General features: G+C 43.0%; 1 protein-coding gene across 18 annotated transcripts in view; it reads right to left on the reverse strand.

Moving 5' to 3' along the window:
• The window catches only part of NIN (ninein), a 173,438-nt gene extending 154,656 nt beyond the window's left edge, over positions 1 to 18,782 (reverse strand). For 4 of the 18 annotated variants that reach the window (XM_070749229.1, XM_070749176.1, XM_070749258.1 and 1 more), the window contains exon 1: positions 16,923 to 17,325. The gene's annotated coding sequence lies outside the window, so the exon portion shown is untranslated. Of the gene's footprint in view, positions 1 to 15,911; positions 16,298 to 16,922; positions 17,326 to 18,363; positions 18,488 to 18,602 lie in introns of those variants that run through there. The other 14 variants (XM_070749221.1, XM_070749150.1, XM_070749245.1 and 11 more) reach the window with 7 other exon arrangements.
• Between the last annotated feature and the right edge of the window lie 4,457 nt (positions 18,783 to 23,239).

Consider the following 23,239-nt stretch of genomic DNA (forward strand, 5'->3'; position numbering starts at 1 on the left):
TTTAAAATAAATAAAGTTGAGAGGGATAATAATCTTATGCAAGGCCACCTAAGATCATTGAAAAAACAGCTATTTACGCCCAATAAATAAGCAGCAGGGGGTTGAAAGTGTTTTAAAGGGAGCTAAGGACACTTTGGAATGACTGAGGCAAAATCAAACTCCCAGATTTAGAAAGCAGATTAAGAGATTCTGATAGTTGGGAAAGCCTGCTTCAAGTTTACATTGAATAATAGCATAAAACCATGTGAGTGTCCTGGTGACATGCAAAGATTGGTCTGTCTCCTAGCAACTGCTTATTCTTCCTTGGAGAGGTTGTCCAGGGAATTGCCAATTTATTCAGTGTTCTAGTTGCAGATCATAGCACAACTCCCTCCCACACGCAATAAACGAGGCATTTATTTTTTGATAATAACACACCTGCACTTCCAGCAGGAAACCTAACTTTTAGCAAAGAGATCCACAGCTTATAGGAAGCGGACTCTTACTTCTATTTTATGTGCCAAGTTATTTATGCCTACAGCCACACTGTACCAGAATCAAAATCTGAACACAAGTTCTATTCCTAATTCTTTATTCCACTCTTTTAGCCCTCTAAGCCAGAGGTCTACAGCAAGCTACACATCTTTTTTTGACCCTGGCATGATCCTAAACTCACACAACTTTTTGAAGGTATGTGTTTTTTTACAGAAAAGCATAAAATGTATCAGGAAAGACTTAATGAACTCAATCTGTATAGTCTGGAGGACAGAAGGAAAAGGGGGGACATGATAGAAACATTTAAATATGTTAAAGGGTTAAATAAGGTCCAGGAGGGAAATGTTTTTAATAGGAACGTGAACACAAGAACAAGAGGACACAACCTGAAGTTAATTGGGGGAAAGATCAAAAGCAACATGAGAAAATATTATTTTACTGAAAGAGTAGTAGATCCTTGGAACAAACTTCCAGCAGACGTGGTTGATAAATCCACAGTAACTGAATTTAAACAAGGCTGGGATAAACATATATCCATCCTAAGATAAAATAGAGAAAATAGTATAAGGGCAGATTAGATGGATCATGAGGTCTTTTTCTGCCGTCAGTCTTCTATGTTTCTATGTTCTAAATGGGAAGCTTGTATAGTGTGATACAAAATGCCACCATCCTCTCTCATCTTATCTCTAAGAAACTTCCTGGGCCCTACATTTAAATACATATTGGTATATATTTACACATATTGGTGTATATTTACACACACATGCACATACACACACATATGTGTATTTTGCTTTGACTTTGAATATCTATCTGAAGTGCATCCCCCTGGCACCATGGCCTAGATCATTTATGTGCTCCCTGACTTGGGTTCCCTGTAGATTTTCGTGAAAGACGTCAGGTTTCCTGAAGAGAGAATAAGAAGTGATACATTTCTTCACAAAGAAACAAAGTCCTCCCAACTCTAAAAGGCCATTCCACAAAATATAACATCTTCACCCAAACTGGGCATGTTTATTTGGAAATAAATCACACACTAAACAATCTCCCAATACCTAAGTAAGTAACTTCTGCAACCCAACAAGACCGACACAGACTTCAGAGGATAATCAGAACTGCAGAAAAAACAATTGCTGCCAACCTACCTTCCATTGAGGTATGATTGATTGTCTGGTGTGGGATCACTGAGCACATGTTATATGTAATATATTGTGTGTGTGTGTGTGTTTTATATTATAAAAATCAATAAAAATATTAATTAAAAAAAGGACCTTTTTCCTGCAGGAGTCAAAAAGAGGGCTGTGAAAATATTTACTGACCCCTCGTACCCTGGACGCAAATTGTTTCAACTCCTACCCTCAAAAGGACGCTATAGAACACTGCACACCAAGACAGCTACACACAAGAACAGTTTTTTTCCTAAATGCCATCACTCTACTAAACAAATAATTCCCTTAACACTGTCAAACTTTTTACTAAGTCTGCACTTCTAGATCTACTAGTTTTTTCTCATCATTCCTAACATCCTTTTCCTCCCACTTAGGACTGTATGACTTTAACTTGTTGTTTGTATCCTAAGATTTTTATTAATATTGTTTCTTCATTGCTTATTTGAACCCTATGACAAGTGTCATTAAGTGTTGTACCACATGATTCTTGACAAATGTGTCTTTTTGTTTTATGTACACTGAGAGCATATGCACCAAGACAAATTCCTTGTGTGTCCGATCACACTTGGCCAATAAAGAATTCTATTCTATTCTATTCTATTCTACACTACCCAAGACCCCCTTTCCTATACAGTGGTACCTCGAGATACGAGTTTAATTCGTTCCGGACCTGGGCTCTTAAGTCGAGCAGCTCTTATCTCGAACGACTTTTCCCCATAGGAATTAATGTAAATAATTTTAATTGGTTCCAGCCCTCAAAAAACTCACAAAGTTAGTCTAAATTATGCAGAAAGACATGTTTTTAATGAAGAAATGTACATGTACATATAAATGAATAATGAAGTTTCTTTCACTTAACTTGTAAACTTTCTTAAACTTTTAAATTTACATATGTTCAACTTCTCTGCCACCCAATCCTGTAGGACAGAGGTCCCCAACCCTTTTTGCACCAGGGACTGGCTTTAAGCGATCAAGAGAGGAATGGGTGAATGAATGGACGGAGGGTGGGAAGGAAGGAAGGAAAGAGGGAAGGGACAGGAACAGAGGAAGGAAGCAAGGAAACTTATGAAAGGGGAGAGTAAGAGAGGAATGAGTGAAGGGAGGGAGGGAGGGAAGAAGGTGGGAAGGAGAAAGAAAAGAAGAAATAGAGGAAGGGAAGGTAAAAGAGAGAAAGAAAAAGAGCAAGAAAGAAAGCAAGAAAGAAAGCAAGAAAGAAAGGGGGAAGGGACAGGAACAGAGGAAGGAAGCAAGGAAACTTATGAAAGGGGAGAGTAAGAGAGGAATGAGTGAAGGGAGGGAGGGAGGGAAGAAGGTGGGAAGGAGAAAGAAAAGAAGAAATAGAGGAAGGGAAGGTAAAAGAGAGAAAGAAAAAGAGCAAGAAAGAAAGCTGCAAGCACCCCCCCCGAGCCCCCCAGGCCGGCTGCAACCTTTTAAAACACGCGCGCCGCTTCGCAGCTGTCTCCTGAAGCCGAACGCGGAAGTTAGCGTTTGGCTTCAGGAGACAGCTCCTTGGCGCTTGTATCTCGAATTTGGGCTTGTAAGTAGAACAAAAATATCTCTCCCCTCCCAGCTCTTATCTCGAGTTGCTCTTAAGTAGAGCAGCTCTTATGTCGGGGTTCCACTGTATCTCCCTATATTTATGATCAGTGATAATCAGCAGCAGACTCCTGCCATTTCGAGGTAGGAAACAACAGTGTAAATGCTAATTAAGCCTATTTTAGGATTAAAACTAAGATTCTTAAGGGTTCTCTTAAAATCCCACCCTGGAAGATGAAGCCCCACCATCATCCCAGCACTCTGCAGTATGATTCCAGCCCTAGAATCTTCACCTTCCCTCAACGCTCCTGGCATCTGAGGCTGTATATTTTCCCAAAGATGTGAAACAACACAAATTCTCTCAACAGATTTTGCACCAGCTTCTGGTACGTTGCCAAGCTCTGTTGCTACTTTTATCCTCCAAAATATTTCCCCACCACCACTATTTGTAGACCTACCAGATGTATGAGATATTAGTTCTGTTTACAAAATATGCTCAGCTCCCCACCTCAATTATTCTGTGCATTTAAATTTATTATAGCCACCCAACACAATTAGCTAGCATATAAGGATGTATTTTAAGCAGGTGAATCCATTCCATAAAACTTTTCAAAAAGCTAGACTTTTTATGACATTTGAAGCTCACATTGTCTCCTGAATCTGTAACATGCCCTGCCTTCCCATCCTGGTGAGGTGGGTAGTGTAACATGGGAGAGGCAGTCCTTCAATTAACCTGCCCCCAAACTATGTAAGGCTTGAAGTTTGACACAGCATAGAAGTTAATTGACGGAAGGTAGAGACTGGTTCAGGCTTGATCAGATGTGTTCCCTTTTCAGACAACTAAAGTGATCCTTGTTTTACACATTGCTCAAAAAAATAAAGGAAACACCTAAACAACATAATATAACTCCAAGTAAATCAAACTTCTGTGAAATCAAACTGTTCACTTAGGAAGCAACACTGATTGACAGTCAATTTCACATGCTGTTGTGCAAATGGAATAGTTGTGCAAATGAAATATTCAACGAGAATATTTCATTCATCCAGCTCTCAGATGTGTTATTTGAATGTTCCCTTTATTTTTTTGAGCAGTATATAAAGATTTATATCCTGATCTTGTAATACACATCCATTACTCAGATTTCTGATGAACTATTCCAGGTTAGACTTGAAGCTCACATTGCCTCCTGAATCATTCTATTTATTAAATTTATATGCCACCCATATCACTATTCAAAGGACCTGATGAGAATTATTGTTTGTTGAAACATCTGCTTGATAAACAATCCAACATGGCACCATTTCAGGTTGCCACTATATTGTAAGCCTGTATCTTAAGTTAAAAAGCCACCTATTTGGGGGGGACATTAAATTGGAACTGTGTACATATTCATAAAATCAGGAGTGTGCATATGAAAACACAATCATGGTTTGAAAATGCTTCTCCCTCAAAGACATCAAAATCTTGTCTGCGAAAAGCTAGCAAATTAACTGGAAGGGCACTAAGCTGATTTCTCCAAGCTTAGCCCTTCACTTCAGATTTGGATAAAGCAAGGGGCGATATCTTGCATGAAATCCAGTCAGCAGCACCCGTTTTTAAGGGGGGGGGGGCTCCAGAACCCCTGAATTGAAATTCAGTGTTACAATAAAGACATTCCAGCAACCTGCCTTTTTTTTTCTTTCTTTCTTTCTTTCTCTTTCTTTCTTTCTTTCTTTCCTTCCTTCCTTTCTTTTTTAGATTTCTATGCAGCCCTCCTCCATAGACTCAGGGCCGCTCACAACAAAATAGGTACAAAAATACAATGTGTAAGAAATCAAAATTAAAAGTCAAATCTAAAACCCCAATACATTAAAACAATAATTCACACTCATTCCATGTATATTCCAATTGTTGGCTGGAGCTAGGTGTAACACTCAACGGCTCCAAGCCTGGTGGCAGTGATGAGTTTTTAAAGCCTTGCAGAAGGCCTGAATGGAGGGAGTTGATTCCAGAGGGGCGGGGCCACCACCAAGAAGGCTTTTCCCCTAGGCCCCACCCAACGGCATTGCCTAGCTGACGGAACCTGGAGAAGGCCAACTCTGTGGGACCTAACCGGCTGCTGGGATACATGAGGCAGGAGGTGGTCTTGTAATATTCCCTTTTAACATCCCATCTCCCATGCTAAGGCAAACTATTTTTTTTTCCATTTCAGCTGCTTTGTCATCTTGGAGAGAGAGGATCAGAGTCAGAAGATGCTGGAAGTCAGTTCCTCCCATTTTCAGTTCTTGAGGCCCTTCCCAAAGTATCAGGAAAGAGGAAGTCCTGACACTTTAAACCTAGGAAGGTTTGGCCTCTTTATCCCAATCCCCCATTAAAACCTGAAAAAAGGAAGTTATCACGGATATCTCACCCATAGAATCACTGTGATGCTGGTGAACTAGCTCTCCTCTGACTGTCCATCCACGATGCTAGGCTTGTTCTGCCAAAACCCAATCATTTTTAAATGAGCCAATTTCTATGGAGTGCTGATAATAATGATGTTCTCCAAAACAAACCTAGTTAGCTCTTCCAAGACAGGACATTCTGTCATTTCCCACTGCTGTCCGTCAGTATGTTGCCGACTGCAGGTGTGATTAATTGTCAGGAAATCAGGCAATTCCCAACGGTCAGGTATTTGATTTTTCACCAGCAGTACTTCATAAGAGTTAGATAGGTTACTAGAGTTGGAAGGGACCTTTTAGGTCATCTAGTCCAACCCCCCTTCAAGCAGGAGTCCATACATCATTTCAGACAAATGGCAGTCCAATCTCCTCTTGAAAGTCTCAACTGTTGGAGTCCCCACCAGCTCCGCAGGCAAGCTGTTCCATTGGTTGATCACTCTCACTGTCAGAAAGTTCCTTCTTATTTCCAGGTTGAATCTCTCCTTGGTGAGCTTACTTACTTACTTACTTACTTACTTACTTACTTACTTACTTACTTACTTACTTACTTACTTACTTACTTACTTACTTACTTACTTACTTACTTATTAGATTTGTATGCCACCCCTCTCCGCAGACTCGGGGCGGCTCACAACAGTGATAAAAACAATATATAATGACAAATCTAATAATTAGAATCTAAAATAACAATTGTACATTGGCAATCATGGCACCGGACCAGATTATCTCAGGGACCACCTTCTGCTGCACGAAACCCAGCGACCAGTTAGGTCCCACAGAGTGGGTCTTCCCTGGGTCCCGTCAACTAAACAATGCTGCTTGGCGGGACCCAGGGGAAGAGCCTTCTCTGTGGCAGCCCCGGCCCTCTGGAACCAACTCTCCCCAGAGATTAGAATTGCCCCCACCCTCCTTGCCTTTCGTAAGCTACTTAAAACCCACCTCTGCCGTTAGGCATGGGGGAATTGAGATACTCTTTCCCCCTAGGCCTTTACAATTTTATGCATGGGATGTCTGTCTGTATGTTTGGTTTTTATATTAATGGGTTTTTTAATCATTTTTAGTATTGGATTATTATTGTATACTGTCTTATTATTGCTGTTAGCCACCCTGAGTCTCCGGAGAGGGGTGGCATACAAATCCAATCAATCAATCAATCAATCAATCAATCAATAAATAAATAATAATAATTTAAAAATCTAAAAACAAGGAACCCCAATGTAAAAAAACATACATACAGCTTCCATCCATTATTCCTTGTCTGGCCTTCTGGTGCAAAACAGACTCCTCTCTGTAGCAGCCCCTTAAGCATTGGAACACTGCTATCATATCTCCTGAGGTCCTTCTTTTCGCCAGAATGGCCATGCCCAGTTCCTGCAACTGCTCTTCGTATGTTATAGTCTCCAGTCCCCTAATCATCATGGTTGCTCTCCTCTGCACTTTCTCTAGAGTTTCAATGTCTTTTTTGTAGTGTGGTGACCAAAACCGGATGCAGTACTCTAGGCATGGTCTAACTAAGGCTTTATAGAGTGGTATTAGTACCTCCTTAGTCCTATATTGTATCCCTCTTTTAATGCAATTTAGGATTGCATTGGCTTTTATGGCTGCTGCTGCACACTGCTTGCAGGGAAATATTTCTTCACTCAGAGGATTGTTGGTTTATGGAATTCACTTCCAGAAGAGATTGTGACCTCTTCTATGAAACCAGGTTGCAATGCCTTGGTCTCTTCAGCCTTGAAAGATGGCGTTTAAGGGCTGACTTGATCGAAGTGTATACAATCATGCATGGGATAGAAAATGTTGTGGTTGGCTCTGGCCCAGCTCCTGCCCCAGGGAATGGGGAGGTGGGCGCAGGGGAAAATTCGACATGTCACAGGCCTGTATTATTGCCGACAGAATCAGTTCAGAGTTTAGTTTCCTTGGATGAGGAAGAAGGTGGGAGTGACTCGGCAGAGGAGGGCTTGGCACACAGCCAAGGCAGTCAATCTTCCTTATCTTCTATAGCTTCAGATGATGACATGTTGGACCCACGCAAGCACAGGATTATGCGTAGAAGAGACCAAGTAAGAACATATTACAAGAAATAAGGGAGGCCACCTGTGTTTGGGTGGGGCTCCAGTAATTAGGGCTGCTGCTATGAATAGCAGCATGTGGGTTTGGCCATTGTGGAAGAATATCTGTTGCAGTTTCGTCAGGAATCTTGTGTGCTGGACTTCGTTGCTTTTTCACGCCTTTGCAACCAAAGCAGAGCAACGTGTTGGAAGAAGAAGCGGTGTGAAGTTGCTCCACAGCTGCTAGCTAAGTATTTAATGACTGCTTAAGGGAAATTGTACAGACTATCTGGTTGTTTTGGGAAGAGTGCTCTTTGCAATACAAAAAGAGTGCTTAGTTTATTTTGACTTTTGTGATAAAGAACATTGTTTTGAATTTTCAAACGTGTGTGTGTGTGTGTGTGTGTGTGTGTTTGTGTGTGAAATTTGTGTCCTTGAATTTTTGGGAGGCTTCTATCAGAGAGCCCGGCAGAACAGAAAAGGTGGATAGAGAAAAATTCTCTATCATACAAAATTTCTCTATCACACAATACTAGGAAGAGGGGGCACTCCCTAAAGCTCATAGGTAAGAAAGTGAGGACAAATCAAGGGAAATATTTCTTCACCCAGAGGGTCATTGGTTTATGGAATTCACTCCCAGAAGAGGTTCGACAGCTGTCAGCCTTGATAGCTTCAAGGCAGAATTAGGCAGATTCATGGATGCCAAGTGAATCCGTGGTTATTGAAACGGATGTCCATGTGCCACCTCTATGTTGGTTGAGGCAGGCAGAATTCCCTTGAGTACCATTTGTTGGGGGTCAGGGCAAAGGGAGGGTCTTGCCTTCTCTTTCTCCTCCATATCCCCATATACAATTGGTGGGCCACTGTGTGACACAGAATGCTGGACTTGATGGGCTTTGGCCTGATTCAGCATGGCTCTTCTTATATTGTTATGTTTCCAGCAGTTCAGACACTGGTTTGTGAAAGTGGGCAGAGCCACAAGAATCCTTCTGGTGCAGGAAGCCTTCCATAATGTATTGGTCCCTCTAACCCAAGGGTCTGCAAACTCCACAAGTTGTAAAGTTGCCAAGTTGCTATACATTGACTGAGGAATTCTGGGAGTTGAAGTCCATAGGTCATACAGTTGCCAAGTTTGGAGGCCTCTGGTCTACTCCAATAACTTAGATTTGCAGTTCCATCATCTCCTGCTGCTAGAGGTCACTGAATAAGGAACATCTGGTTTATGATGAGTCACCCATATTTCTATCGACCTTTCTAGTCACATGTTTTCATATCAATTTGCGGCAGACAAGCCCAGTACCACTTCAAATTCAAACGCAAAATGATGTTTCAGGAGACCAGGCTCGTTCAATCACTGTTACCTATCCTCAACTCCTTAAAGCAAACATGTCCCCTTAATCTCAGAAAAAGAAGGACTTCGTTGAACTAAATGGCAGATGAATTTACATTAGCATCCTGTATCTTTCAAAGCACTTTTGGGTCTTTGAGTCTGAAGTGTTACACAGTTCCAATGGGCTGGATTAGAGAAAGAACAAAGACCACTTCAGGGTGGTTACCAGGAAGACATTTATATTCATCATAGGAAACTAAGCTTTTATCTCCTTGATTAGAAAGTCAGATTCTAACCGGGTTCATACATTGAAGGGAATCAACATACTGTATTGGCTAATTTCCTTTACAATGTTGTATAAGACTTTGCCACTTGCATTTGAAACTATGGCATACTGTATTATGTGAATCCAGCTGTAGGATGAGTTCATGCAGTTTACTACATTCAGGTTACTTAACTGGGTTTAAGTAAAATGCTAATAGCACTAGCAATAGCACTTAGATTTATATACCACTCCACAGTGCTTTACAGCCCTCTGCAAGAAGTTTATAGAATCAGCATATTGCTCCCATATTGGTCCTCATTTTACCCACCTCGGAAGGAGGGCAAGGTGAGTCAACCTTGAGCCTGGTGAGGTTTGAACTGGTGAACTACAACCAGCAATCAGCAGAAGCAGCTTGCAGTACTGCACTCTAACCATTGCGCCACCAAAGCTCAGAGCACAAAGGAACACATTTTGGTGACCAAGAACCATCATTGATGATTTATGGACCAAAGAAAGTATATATAATTATGCATGTAGCAGAAATTGGGGAAGGGGGATCCATTTGGGGGAGGGGAGTTAGTTGTTTTATGCCTATTCCAGGGTCTTCCTAAAAATGATGGAAAACTTTTAATTTTCAGTTGTACTCGTGGTGTATGATAAATTATAAATGGTATATGAGTAGTGATGGGCGAACCCAACGGTGTTCGGGTTCGGCAAGTTCGGCCGAATTTTATGCAAAATTTGGCCAAACCCGAACCCGAACGGGGAATCCCTCCCATGAAGAGATTCTGGGGGCGGAGCTTTGACATCACCGGCAGGTTGCTAAGGACGCCAAGGTGATCACTTCCTGGATTCCATGGAATCCAGGAAGTGATCACCTTGGCGTCCTTAGCAACCTGCCGGTGACATCAAAGCTCCTGCCGGTGACATCAAAGCTCCAACTTTGGAAAAATTTTGGGTTTGTGTTCGGCATACCGAACACCGCAAAATTCGGTACAGACCCGAATTGTGCGGGCTCAGTTCGCCCATCACTATATATGAGCTTTGGCTTCACATGTTTAGATTATCTAGCCACCAGTTTCTTCAACAAACTATGGTTAAGCAATCTGGCTTATGAATGAATCACTCCATACCTTTTAATACAGGACCAAAGTAAGGTGATCTCCAGTAAACCAGAAAAATTAGAAAAAGTTACAAATAACTCTTATCTCCTTTCCTTGCCAACATAGCGACTTTCCCCCTATTTTATCATTTCAGATTCCTCTGTTTCTAAATGTAACTTGATCCCATTCATTTCTATCTGTTATAGAAATCTACAATTGCTGCAATTTATTTATTTATTTTATTATATTTGTCAAACAGGTATAGGGTTATAGTTTGTATTTACATAACAAAGTATAAAGAAGTGATAAAAAGGATAATAGGACAGTAGGACAGGGAGGGTAGGCACAATAGTGTGCTTATGCACTCCCCTTACAGACCTCTTAGAAAAGGGCAGGGGTCAACAGTAGACAATTTAAGGTTGAGGATTTTGGGGTTAGGGGAAGAAACAACAGAGTCAGGTAGTGAGTTCCAGGCGTTGACTCAGTTCTATATTCTGTGGTTTGGTCATCTGGAAACCTATTCTATTCCAGTGGAACTGTGGTAGATTTGCAATTTCTCAGATAAAAGAAGGTGAGTGACCCATTCACAGGAGAAACATCAGGCAGAAGGGAAATGAAATGATCTTGCACTATCTGGGGTGGGGGGGGGGGAAGGAACAGCAGAACTTTGAACTAATCCGGCTGCACATAATATGTGCACCAGTGGTGGGTTGTAAATAATTTCGCCACCAATTTGCGTGCTCGTGCTCTGAATCCTGGGTGGGTGAGCGGAACCTCCCGCCACCAGCTCTACTGGTTCCAAATTGGGAGCAACCCACTGCCTGTGTGCACCCAAGGCTAACTTTACTAATCGTGAGCTAAAATATGGTTGAGTAGCTTTAAATCTTATTACTAACATTTCAATCCTAATCTAATGATGTACAAGTTTATTTATTTATTTATTTATTATTTATATTTGTATGCCGCCCCTCTCCGAAGACTCGGGGCGGCTCACAACAAGATAGAACAAATCATAAATAATCCAAATAACTTTAAAATATTTAAAGATTTAAAAGAACCCCATATACTAACAGACACACACACAAGCATACCATGTATAAATTGAACATGCCAGGGGGAGGTGTTTCAATTCCCCCATGCCTGACGGCAAAGGTGGGTTTTAAGGAGTTTTAAGTTGAGCAAATAAGAGTCTTTTAGGCCAAAAATTACAGCCTTTTACAGAAGCAATGGCTGGGTTTATGTATCTCACAAATAGAATAGAATAGAATAGAATAAAATAGAATAAAGAAAATGTTTCCTGTAGTTACTGTGTTTTGTCTTTGCCTTTTGAAAAACCAAAAAAAATAATTTAAAAATTAAAAATTAAATAATTAAAAATAGAAAATAGAATAGAATAGAATATAGAATAGAATAGAATAGAATTATTTATTGGTCAAGTTTGATTGGATACAGAATACATTTTCCTTGGTGCACATGCTCTCAGTGTATATAAAAGAAAAGATAAGTTTGTCAAGAATCATGAGGTACAACACTTAATGATAGTCCCCTGTACAAATAACCAATCCAATCATATTAGGACCCAGTCAATATAAATGGTAAGGATACAAGCAACAAAGTTAAAGTCATTTAACTTTGTCATTTGTGGGAGGAGATGGGTAAGGACACACTGTTGTTTATTCAGCAAATCATGATGATACCAACCATACTTTAGCACGAGGCAGGAAACAATTCAATATGTATCCTAAAGAACAGTTGCTTCTTAATGTCCACTATGTAGTTAAATTAAAAAATGACCAGAGGAGAATAATTCAGACAAATATCATTTTGTTTCCTAAACCATTTTTCAATTTATCAGCTACTTTATCGTGTCTCTTATCTCATAAATTGAACACAGATTGCCTGAAGAAGCTTGATCAGAGCAACACAGGAAGAAAATCTCTAAGGAGAAGCTCAGGACACAAAGGAACATGCAGCACCCACAGTGGCAGTCAATCATGTCACAAGCCACTTCAAGGGTCACCAGGAAAGTCAGTTTTACAGCTGATAACTGTCCTCATTTGCTGAGCAGTGCAATCATTTGCACCACCCAGTGCCAGGCTGTTGAACATTCATCACTGCCATCCCCACCTTCCCCTCCCCACCAATTCAGGTCAGAAACATAGAAACATAGAAGATTGACGGCAGAAAAAGACCTCATGGTCCATCTAGTCTGCCCTTATACTATTTCCTGTATTTTATCTTAGGATGGATATATGAGCCGCCCCGAGTCTTCAGAGAGGGGCGGCATACAAATCTAAATAAATAAATAAATAATAAATAAATAAATAAATAAATAAATAAATATGTTTATCCCAGGCATGTTTAAATTCAGTTATTGTGGATTTACAACCACATCTGCTGGAAGTTTGTTCCAAGCATCTACTACTCTTTCAGTAAAATAATAGTTTCTCATGTTGCTTTTGATCTTTCCCCCAATTAACTTCAGATTGTGTCCCCTTGTTCTTGTATTCACTTTCCTATTAAAAACACTTCCCTCCTGGACCTTATTTAACTCTTTGACATATTTAAATGTTTCGATCATGTCCCCCATTTTCCTTCTGTCCTCCAGACCAGGGGTCTCCAACCGCCGGTCCGCGGACCGGGACCGGGCCGTTGGGGGTTTTCAGCCGGTCCGCGGCGCCAGGGCCCCCTCGGCCTTTCCGCGCTGCCCACCGCCCGCCCGATTTGCCCCCTCTGCTCCTCTGCCACCTCCTGCCTTTCACCGCAGCTCCTCCCGCACCCGGAACGCACGCCCTGCCCGCCTCACATTTGCCGAGAGGACTTTCGCCCCGGGCTCTCAGCAAGGGGGCTGCATGAGAGGCAGGGCCGGCGGAAGGTGATATTCAATGTCGGGGGCGCACGGGCGGTTTTGCACGCGCTCCCTATCTCCCTGCTAGCCCACTCGGAATACTGTATTCAAAATAAGAAACGCCTTCGCCGGCAAAGGCTTTTCTTATTTTGAATACGTATTCCGAGTGGGCTAGCAGGGAGATAGGGAGCGCGCGCAAAACCGCCCGTGCGCCCCCGACATTGAATATCACCTTCCGCCGGCCCCGCCTCTCATGCAAACCCCCTTGCTGAGAGCCCGGGGCGAAAGTCCTCTCGGCAAATGTGAGGCGGGCAGGGCGTGCGCGCGTCACCGCTGAGAAGAACGGAGAGAGAACGAGAGTGAGTGAAAGCAACAGACAGCAAGATAGAGAGAAAGTGAGAAAGAGAGAGTGAGAGAAAGGGGGGGAGAGAAAGAGATAGCAAGAGAGAGAGAACAAGAGAGAGAAAGAGCGTGAGAAACAAAACAAGAGAGAAAGAGTGAGAGAGAGAGAAAGCAAAAGAGACAGAAAGAAAACAAGAGAGAGAAAGTGAGAAGAAGAGAGAGAAAGAGGGGGAGAGAGAGAGAAAGAGAGAGGGGGGAGAGAGAGAAAGAGAGGGAGAAAGAGAGGGAAAGGGGGGAGAGATAGCAAGAGAGAGAGAGAGAAAGAGAGAGGGAAAGGGGGGAGAGAAAGAGGAGATAAAGGAAGAGGAGAGAGAGAAAGGAAGAGAAAGAAAGAAAGAGGGATAGAAAGAGAGAGAGAGTGAGAGATGCTCAGTGAGCCTTTCTTTGAAGTTGCCTTTCTTTCTTTCTTTCTTTCTCTTTCTTTCTTTCTTGCTCTTTTTCTTTCTCTCTTTTACCTTTCCTTCCTCTATTTCTTTTCTTTCTCCTTCCTACCTTCTTCCCTCCCTCCCTCCAGTCCTTCCTCTCTTACTCTCCCCTTTCATAAGTTTCCTTGCTTCCTTCCTCTGTTCCTGTCCCTTCCCTCTTTCCTTCTTTCTTCCTTCCTTCCTTCCTTTCCTCCCTTCCTTTCCTCCCTCCATTTCTTGCTTTCCTTTTCCTTCCTCCCTTCTTTCCTCCCTCATTCCCTTCTTTCACTCCTTCCTCTCTTACTCTCCCCTTTCACACCTTTCTTTGCTTCTTTGCACCCTTCTTCTGTTCCTGTACCTTCCCTCTTTCCTTCCTTCCTTCCCACCCTCCGTCCATTCATTCACCCATTCCTCTCTTGATCGCCCCTTTTACGGCGCCGCTGACAGCTAGCTCCCCCCCCCCCCCACCGGGCCATGGAAAACTGGTCTAGCTGAAAGCCGGTCCCTGGTGCAAAAAAGGTTGGGGACCTCTGCTCCAGACTATACAGATTGAGTTCATTAAGTCTTTCCTGATACGTTTTATGCTTAAGACCTTCCACCATTCTTGTAGCCCGTCTTTGGACCCGTTCAATTTTGTCAATATCTTTTTGTAGGTGAGGTCTCCAGAACTGAACTCAGTATTCCAAATGTGGTCAGGCAATACTTCCAATAATTTTAAAACCCTCTTTTGCATTTGCAAAGAAAGAGGGGTTGATTAAGCAGGCTGAGTTCCAGGAAAGCTCAGCCATAGATAAAGTTGCCTTGGGAAGCCCTAGAAATTTATGGTAATATCCCCGAAGCAGACTTGAACACAGTGAATATTTAAATGTTTTCATTTGTAATGGGGGTCTTTCCATAATAAACCTTTTCACTAATAAGGGGAAGGGGGAGCCCCGCATACCCACCAGTTTTTATTCTGTGAAATGTGAATGAAAATGAGAGAAGGGTACTATGGAGCAATTAACTCACCCAACCCTCAGGAGAAAAGCCTCAAATACAAACAAAAAAACAACCCCCACTCCTCTACTTCCAAAAGGTGATCTGGAGAGGGGAGAGAAATATGAAGTAGGGGACCTTCCCTGTCCCACAAGCTCCCATTTTTGTCCAGGAATAACAATTGCAGGATTATCAGTTTCCATACTGTAATTCTGAATAATCTTTTGTTCTTCAGTCTACGGGAGAGATTGCTTCAAACACTGAGATTCTAAGAACTTGGAAACATGACAGTTGCAAATATTTTCCTTAACAGAATTTGGCAAAGCTGTCATAAATGTTTTCAGGAAACAAGCTCAACGTAGTCAATAAAAGCACATTCACACAAACAAAGGATGCACTCAGGTCATGCATACCCCTTATTAAAAGTGAATTAATTATTTGTTCCCTGCTACGCTCCCACAAACCTTGACTGCAGGCTCCATTTACACAAAATACTAAAAACAACAGCTGGATCCCAAATGATCCATTTTCATTTTTATCCAATGACTCTATTTAAAAGAACTCAATCACCGAAACACAAACTAGCCAGGCATATTTTAGCCCAATATATCGAGTGAACTCAGCCCGTTAACTTCTTAGCATATGGCACCTCCCGCCTCCAAATCACATTAGTTGAGTAACCCATGATTAATTCACTAGTAAAGGACTTGTAGAAACATATTATCTTATAAACTTTTTCTTCTCTTTAGCTGTTCTGAAAAAGATGCTGCTCATGCCTGTCTTTTACTTCAAGTGTGAAAAAAATATGAAATAAATTGGAGTATTGAGGATGAAAAAGGGGCAAGGGATACTACTAAGCCATGAAAATAGCAATTCTATTCTTTCCTTGTTGATTTGATCCTCAGCTTGTTTTCTTGAAGACAGAAACTTTGTTACCTTCTAAAGCTTGGAAGATCTGCTTTCTCCAACCTCCTCCGAAGCTACTCAAAGAGCAAGCTTGAGTAAGCTTTGAAGCAGGACTGATCAGTTGCAGTTCTAAAGCAGTTAGAAGTTCTTAGTTAGGCGTCCCTGCATTTTAAGTTGCCTGACTTTCCCCCAAAGAGGCACAAACACAAAAGAGGAATTCAACTTTTTCTAAATAAGAGCAAATTGGAAGGACACCCTCCCCCCAAAAGCTTCTGCTAAAAGCTAAGCAATCCCCTTCCTACTCTCTCCGCAACCCTACTTCTCAATAGCTACCAGAGATTACAGCTGCGCGCAATTGACAAACAATGAAAGTGACTAGTCCTCCCCCCCATCTTTCTCCATTGTCCATGTCAAAATGAAAACGAAAGGGGGGGGGGGAGAGTTTTCACTTTCTGGTGGGTTTTTGCTTTTCGTTTTTGCAAGAGACAGGTGAAGGAAGTGAGGCTGAGTGCTGGAGAAAGAAAAACACAGCCCCTTAAAAGTGGGGGGAAACTACAGAGATTCTACAAACATGGAAACATAGAAGATTGACAGCAGAAAAAGACCTCATGATCCATCTAGTCTGCCCTTTTACTATTTCCTGTATTTTATCTTAGGATGGATCTATGTTTGTCCCAGGCATGTTTAAATTCAGTTACTGTGGGCTTGCCAACCACGTCTGCTGGAAGTTTGTTCCAAGCATCTACTACTCTTTCCTCCCGTTGCTTCTGATCTTTCCCTCCAACTAACCTCAGATTGGGTCCCCTTGTTCTTGGGTTCACTTCCCTATTAAAAAACATTTCCCTCCTGAACCTTATATAACAGCTTGAACATATTTAGATGTTTCCATCTACAGAAAAGAGATGACGTTGAGGCTCCCTTTGCAGTGGGAATTTTAGTCTATAAGTGCCGCGGAGAACGCAGGCGCCCCGGTTCTCCAAAAGCTGCGTCCCGGGTGCTTCTCCTTTCCTGCCCCCCCCCCCCCAAGCACCAAAATCTCACCTGCCTCCGGAGCTACGCGTCACCCTTCCCGCTTCTTGCCGGCGCCGCTTTCAGCAATCCTGCCAGGGCCTCACAGACGAGGCTTTTGTTGTAGCCCTCTGTACCTCGGGGCCGGTGTGTGTGTGTGTATGTGTGAGAGGGGATATTAGCATCTCTAAGGGGCGGCCCCAGAGGGGGCAGAGGTGAGCCGCCTCCGTTTTCTCCTCGCCTCCGTCTGGAGCCCTCCCCCTCCTCGGGTAGTCTCTCTCTCACTCACACACAAACACCCGCCTTCCTTCCCCCTCACACACACCCGCGCATCCACACGTGAACGCCGCCTTCGCGGCCACCTGACAACTCCGCGCCGGACGCCCGATCGCGGCTCCTTTTCTCCAGTTCCCTGCCGGCCACCCTCCGTTAGCCCGAAGAGCCTCAGCCGCTCTCGCTGCTGCAGAGAACGGCCCACTTTCTCGGCTTGCGTCACCCAAACCCAGACCCCGCCAAAGTCGTCTACTACGACTAGACCGTTCGCCCGGCTCTGCCTCCCCTCCAGTTATTTGCTCTTGTCCTCCCGTTACTCTCTCCCTCTGGCGGGGTCGTGAGTGGGTGGGTGGATGGGTCTGTCTGTCTGTCTGTCTGTCTGTCTGTCTGTCTGTCTGTCTCTCTCTCTCTCTCTCTCTCTCTCTCTCTCTCTATCTATCTATCTATCATCTATCTATCATCTATTAATCTATCTAATATATGCCGCCCTTCTCTGAGGACTCAAGGCGGCTTACAACAAGCTTTGGTTAATTCCTCGCCTTCGGAAACCCACCCCAACTTTTCTGAGGTATCTGTCTATCCGTCTATCAACCCACCCACCCACCCATCATTTTTTCAAAACGTGTACAAGATAATAAGTATGGCACAACATAAACAAAAGCAAAGTAGATATAGGTAAATTTGGACAATAGGACAGTTGAACCCCCTCTTAACGGTAGTTGTATCTTTACAATTTATATTGACCGGTTCCTAATATGATTGGCTTGCTTATTTGTACCCGGACTATCATTAAGTGTTGTACTTTATGATTCTTGACAAACTTCTCTTTTATGTACACTGAGAGCCTATGCACCAAAGACCAATTCCTTGTGCGTCCAATCACACTTGGCCAATAAAGAATTCTATTCTGTTCTGTTCTGTTCTACTCTACTGTACTCTACTCCCATTCCCAGTCCAGTCCAGTCCACTCTATTGGTGTTTTTCTATCAGGTACTCTCGAAATATATTGGATTACACTCCCCATCCTCCCCAACCAACACGCCACAGTGATGGAAAAGGCTGACCGCTATACCCCCCCCCTCGTGGGTTGCATCTTTCTGGCTTCCTTCCCCTCTCCCGCAGCCCCTTTGCATTCACACCATCTCCCCCCCCCCAATCGCAAAAGGCAGTCTATCTCTCACCCTTCAAACGACTCACCTACCCTGAACTCTGATGGAGCCGGGCACGGGGCGGTTGCCCCCTTTCCGTCCGGATCTCTCTCCCCTCGCCTCCTTTCTTCCCTCGGGGCTCTTTCCCACAGTACCCCCAACCTCCCTGTAGGGGTCGCTCCGCACCTTCGCCCTCGGCTTAAACGTTTTCCCAGCTCGCCGGGCGGGCCAGAGGCAAATCGCGCGCAATTACGCAAAACCGCCGCTTGCGCGTAAACGGAGCCGGCCTTACCAGCCCTCGGGGCTCCCGGCTCCCTCCGGCGGTCACGGCGGCATCGCTTGGCCCGGTGCGCCTCACCACGGCTGACGGGGCAGGGTAGAGGGGGGTTGCTTCCTGAACGATCGAGGCGGAACCGGGGCGACGAAGACGCGAGAAAGCAGAAGCCAGGCCGAGAACGGACGAGGGGAGGGCGGGCTTGCGCGCTGGGAACGCCCGGGAGGAGGAGGAGAGCCGGGGCCGGAGACCTCCCTTTTCGCAGGCGCAGCTCCACCAGAGATGAGGAATTGGGGGGGGGGGGGGGAAATGCCCCATCGCTTCGCGAACGATGCTTCGTGCAGCTCCCGTTCGCCCTTCCCGTTCCATAGAATCGCTATTCGAAGGCTTGTCAGACGGAAGACGGCTTTCCGTTTTTTAATTTAAAAAAAGCATATAATAATAATTATTATTATTATTGTTGTTGTTGTTGTTGTTATTGTTATTATTTATTAGATTTGTATGCCGCCCCTCTCCGAGGACTCAGAGAGGCTCATAACAATAAAACATCATATACAAATCCAAAGTTAAAACAGTTTTAAAAACCCCTATTAAAAGAGTTATACAGCCCAAACACACCATCCATGAAATCACAGGCAGCTAAGGATATATCAATTCCTCCATGCCTGGCGACATAGATGAGTTTTCAAAAGTTTGCGAAGAAGAAGGGTGGGGACAGTCCTAATCTCCAGGGGGAGCTGATTCCAGAGGGCCAGGGAGAGAAGGCTCTTTCCCTAGGTCCCGCCAGACGGCATTGTTTCATCAATGGGACCCGGAGAAGGCCAACTCTGTGGGACCTAATCTCTGCTGGGATTCAGGCGGCAGCAGGCGGTCCCGGTCAGGAAGGGGGTCAGGTGATGATACTACAGAGTCAGGTAGTGAGTTCCATGCATCAGCTAATCAGTTACTAAAGTAGTATTTCCTGCAGTCGAGTTTTGAGCGGTTTGTATCTTGTGTGCTCATGTGTTGTTCTGGTTGAAGCTGAAGTAGTCGTTGACAGGAAGGACGTTGTAGCAGAAGATTTTATGAGCTCTGCTTAGGTCGTGTTTAAGGCAACATAGTTCTAAGCTTTCTAAACCTAGGATTGTAAGTCTAGTTGCGTAGGTTATACTGTTGCGAGTGGAGAAGTGGAGGGCTCTTCTAGTAAAGTACCTCTGGACAGTTCTAAACCAGTGATGGTGAACCTATGCCACGGGTGCCACAGGTGGCACGTGGAGCCATATCTGCTGGCACGCGAGCTGTTGCCCTAGCTCAGCTCCAACATGCATGTCTTTGAGTCTTCGGAGAAGGGGTGGCATACAAATCTAATAAATTATTATTATTATTATGTGTGTGCTGGCCAGCTGATTTTTGGCTCACAGGCTCTGGGAGGGCGTCTTTGGCTTCCAGAGAGCCTTTGGGGAGACGAGGGAGGGCGTTTTACCCTCCCCCAGTTCCAGGGAAGCTTTTGGAGCCTGGGGAGGGTGAAACACAAGCCTAGTGGGCCCACCAGAAGTTGGAAAACAGGCCATTTCCGGCCTCCAGAGGGCCTCCTGGGGGTAGGGAACCTGATTTCACCTTTCCCAGGCATTGAATTATGAGTGTGGGCACTCACGCGATAGTGCACATACATGCTCTTTCGGCACCCGGGGGAAAAAAGGTTCGCCATCACTGTTCTAAGCTTTCTAAACCTAGGATATTTATAACCATTGCGGTGGCTTGGGATTATCTCTGTCCGCCTGTCCATCCATCCATCCAATTTCTATACCAGATATCTGAGGCCAGAAGAACATTCATAGCAGAAGAGAAGCGAGCACTCCGCAAAGCCAGAGCTGCAAATGCTGTGACAATGGTGCCTACACATGTCTGCCCAACATGTGGCAAAACATTTAAGGCCCTTATAGGCCTTACCAGCCACCTGAGGACATATCACGTACAGCCCACAACCCATTAGTGGTTGCCTGCACTGGTTGCTGATTAGTTTCCGGACACAATTCAAAGTGTTGGTGATGGCCCTACATGGCATCGGACCAGAATACCAATGGAACCGCCTTCTGCCGCATGAATCCCAGCAACCGATTAGGTCCCACGGAGTCGGCCTTCTCCGGGTTCCATCAACTAAACAATGTTGTCTGGCGGGGCCTAGGGGAAGAGCCTTCTCTGTGGCAGCCCCGGCCCTCTGGAATCAACTCCTCCCAGAGATTCGAACTGCCCCCACACTCCTCGCCTTCTTCAAGACCTTGAAGACCTATCTATGTTGCCAGGCATGGGACAATTAATGTATCCCCTTCTCTGACCATTAAGAGTTATGTGTGGTTGTGATTGTATAGTATTGATTGCTTTTTTTAAGATAGCGGGTTTTTAGTCATAGTTTTAACTATCAGATTTGTATTGTGCTGTTTTATTGCTGTTGTGAGCAGCCCCGAGTCTTCAGAGAGGGGCGGCATATAAGTCTAATAAATTAAATTTAATTAATTAAATTAGGTGTCAAGGCCCTCTTCGAACACAATGGACATACATCATGCCAGACTGTTCAATTTACTAGCCAGATTCCTGCTAAGCAGCCCACAAACAAATCTCAGTCAAGATAGAGGTGGAGTGGACCAGAGTTCAGACATAGAAACATAGAAGACTGACGACATAAAAAGACCTCATGATCCATCTAGTCTGCCTTTATACAATTTTCTGTATTTTATCTTAGGATGGGTATATGTTTATCCCAGGCATGTTTAAATTCAGTTACTGTGGATTTACCAACCACGTCTGCTGGAAGTTTATTCCAAGCATCTACTACTCTTTCAGTAAAATAATATTTTCTCACGTCGCTTTTGATCTTTCCCCCAACTAACTTCAGATTGTGTCCCCTTGTTCTTGTGTTCACTTTCCTATTAAAAACACTTCCCTCCTGGACCTTATTTAACCCAGACTGGCAAATGGTAGGCATGACTTCCTAGTAGATGTTTCATTACCCAAACTAGCACTGATGAGTTACCTAGTTTGAGTTAATGAAACATCTGCAAGAAAACAAGCAAGCTCACAGCACCAAGGACTCACCTGTTCAACCCTAAGCTACACATACAGTGGTACCTTTACCTAAGAACGCCTCTACTTAAGAACTTTTCTAGATAAGAACCGGGTGTTCAAGATTTTTTTGCCTCTTTTTAAGAACCATTTTCTACTTAAGAACCTGAGCCTGGAAGAATTTCCCAGGAAATTTGAGAGCGGCATGAAGGCCCGGCCAGTTTCCTGCCATTCCCCCTGGGTTTCTCTCTCTGGCGCTGTGTATGGGAGGCAGCCTCGCTCCGGGTGTATAGGAGGCGCGTGCTCCTCCTCGCCGCCTCAGATTCCCTCTTTTTTTAAAAAAAGCCTTAAAGTTTGGGATATTTTTTATTCACCTCACCTTCCTTCAGCAGCGACTGTCCTCCTCCTCCTCTTCTTCCTCCTCCCACCCAAATTCTGAGCTTTTATTTCTTTACTAATGGGTTTGCATGCATTATTTGCTTTTACATTGATTACTATGGGAAAAATTGCTTCTATTTACAAACCTTTCTACTTAAGAACCTGGTCACAGAATGAATTAAGTTCTTTCTTTTTTTTTGAAGTAATTTTTTTTGATTTTTTAAAAAATGTAAGACAAAGAAAACAAACAACATTTAACATATATAGGAGCTACCATTGCTCCTCTGATTATAGAAGTCTTCTTAATACAGAAATAAAAAAACTAAATCTATTTTAGATCAATACAGAAAAGTAAACTTATGGATGAAATATCTCTTGTGTATACAATACTAATATAGCAATCTAGACTTTCAAACATTTTCTGCTCATTATATAATTATAGTTAAAGTAATTAAACTCAATTAGTAAAAATAAACTTATTCATCAAATATCACTATATGCTATATTTAACTATTCCATATTTTATTTTATTATCTTTAATAATCTTTTTTTACCTTCCACCATTTATAAATGGTTATTTAAGTTCTTAAGTAGAGGTAGCACTGTATTCTCCTTTGTTGATTAAATGGGGAACGTAGGAGACAATTGTGACAAGGCTGATTGAATACATGAAGGGATAATGTGCTGTGATTTGTAAAACAGCAGGAAAACTCATGCAACAATGCTTCCCTTGGACACTAACTCATTTTCTAGGTACTCTGGGTTTGCAGTATAGATAGTTCACACAAAGCCTATACAAAAAAATAATAATAATCACCAAGGTTAACATGAGCCGTCAGCTAAAGCATTGTTTTGGCAACACTAAGCAGATACATATATGGGGTAGAGATTATTTAAAAAAATTAAGACTATAAGTAGTTTTGTTTTGTTTTACAGTTGTTTTAATAATGCTAATTTGTTATTTTTATTTTCTTAAATATTTTGAAGTATGTAACAAATAAAATCTAGACTTTACAATTTTTTTGTGGGTGGGTGGGTGGGGGGTAATATAGCCTGCGTGATAAATCATTGAAGTATATATGAAATTATTTTGTTAATAATAAAAAGCATGTACTAATTTATATACTTGAGACAAATTATAGCCTAGGGTATAATTAATATAATCTAAATACAGTGACTTTAATGCTAATACAGTATCTGTATATACTATTATTAATTTAATTTTCTTTGATTTCCCT

The sequence above is a fragment of the Erythrolamprus reginae genome, chromosome 1 (assembly GCF_031021105.1).
Source record: "Erythrolamprus reginae isolate rEryReg1 chromosome 1, rEryReg1.hap1, whole genome shotgun sequence".
Classification (NCBI taxonomy): Eukaryota; Metazoa; Chordata; class Lepidosauria; order Squamata; family Dipsadidae; genus Erythrolamprus; species Erythrolamprus reginae.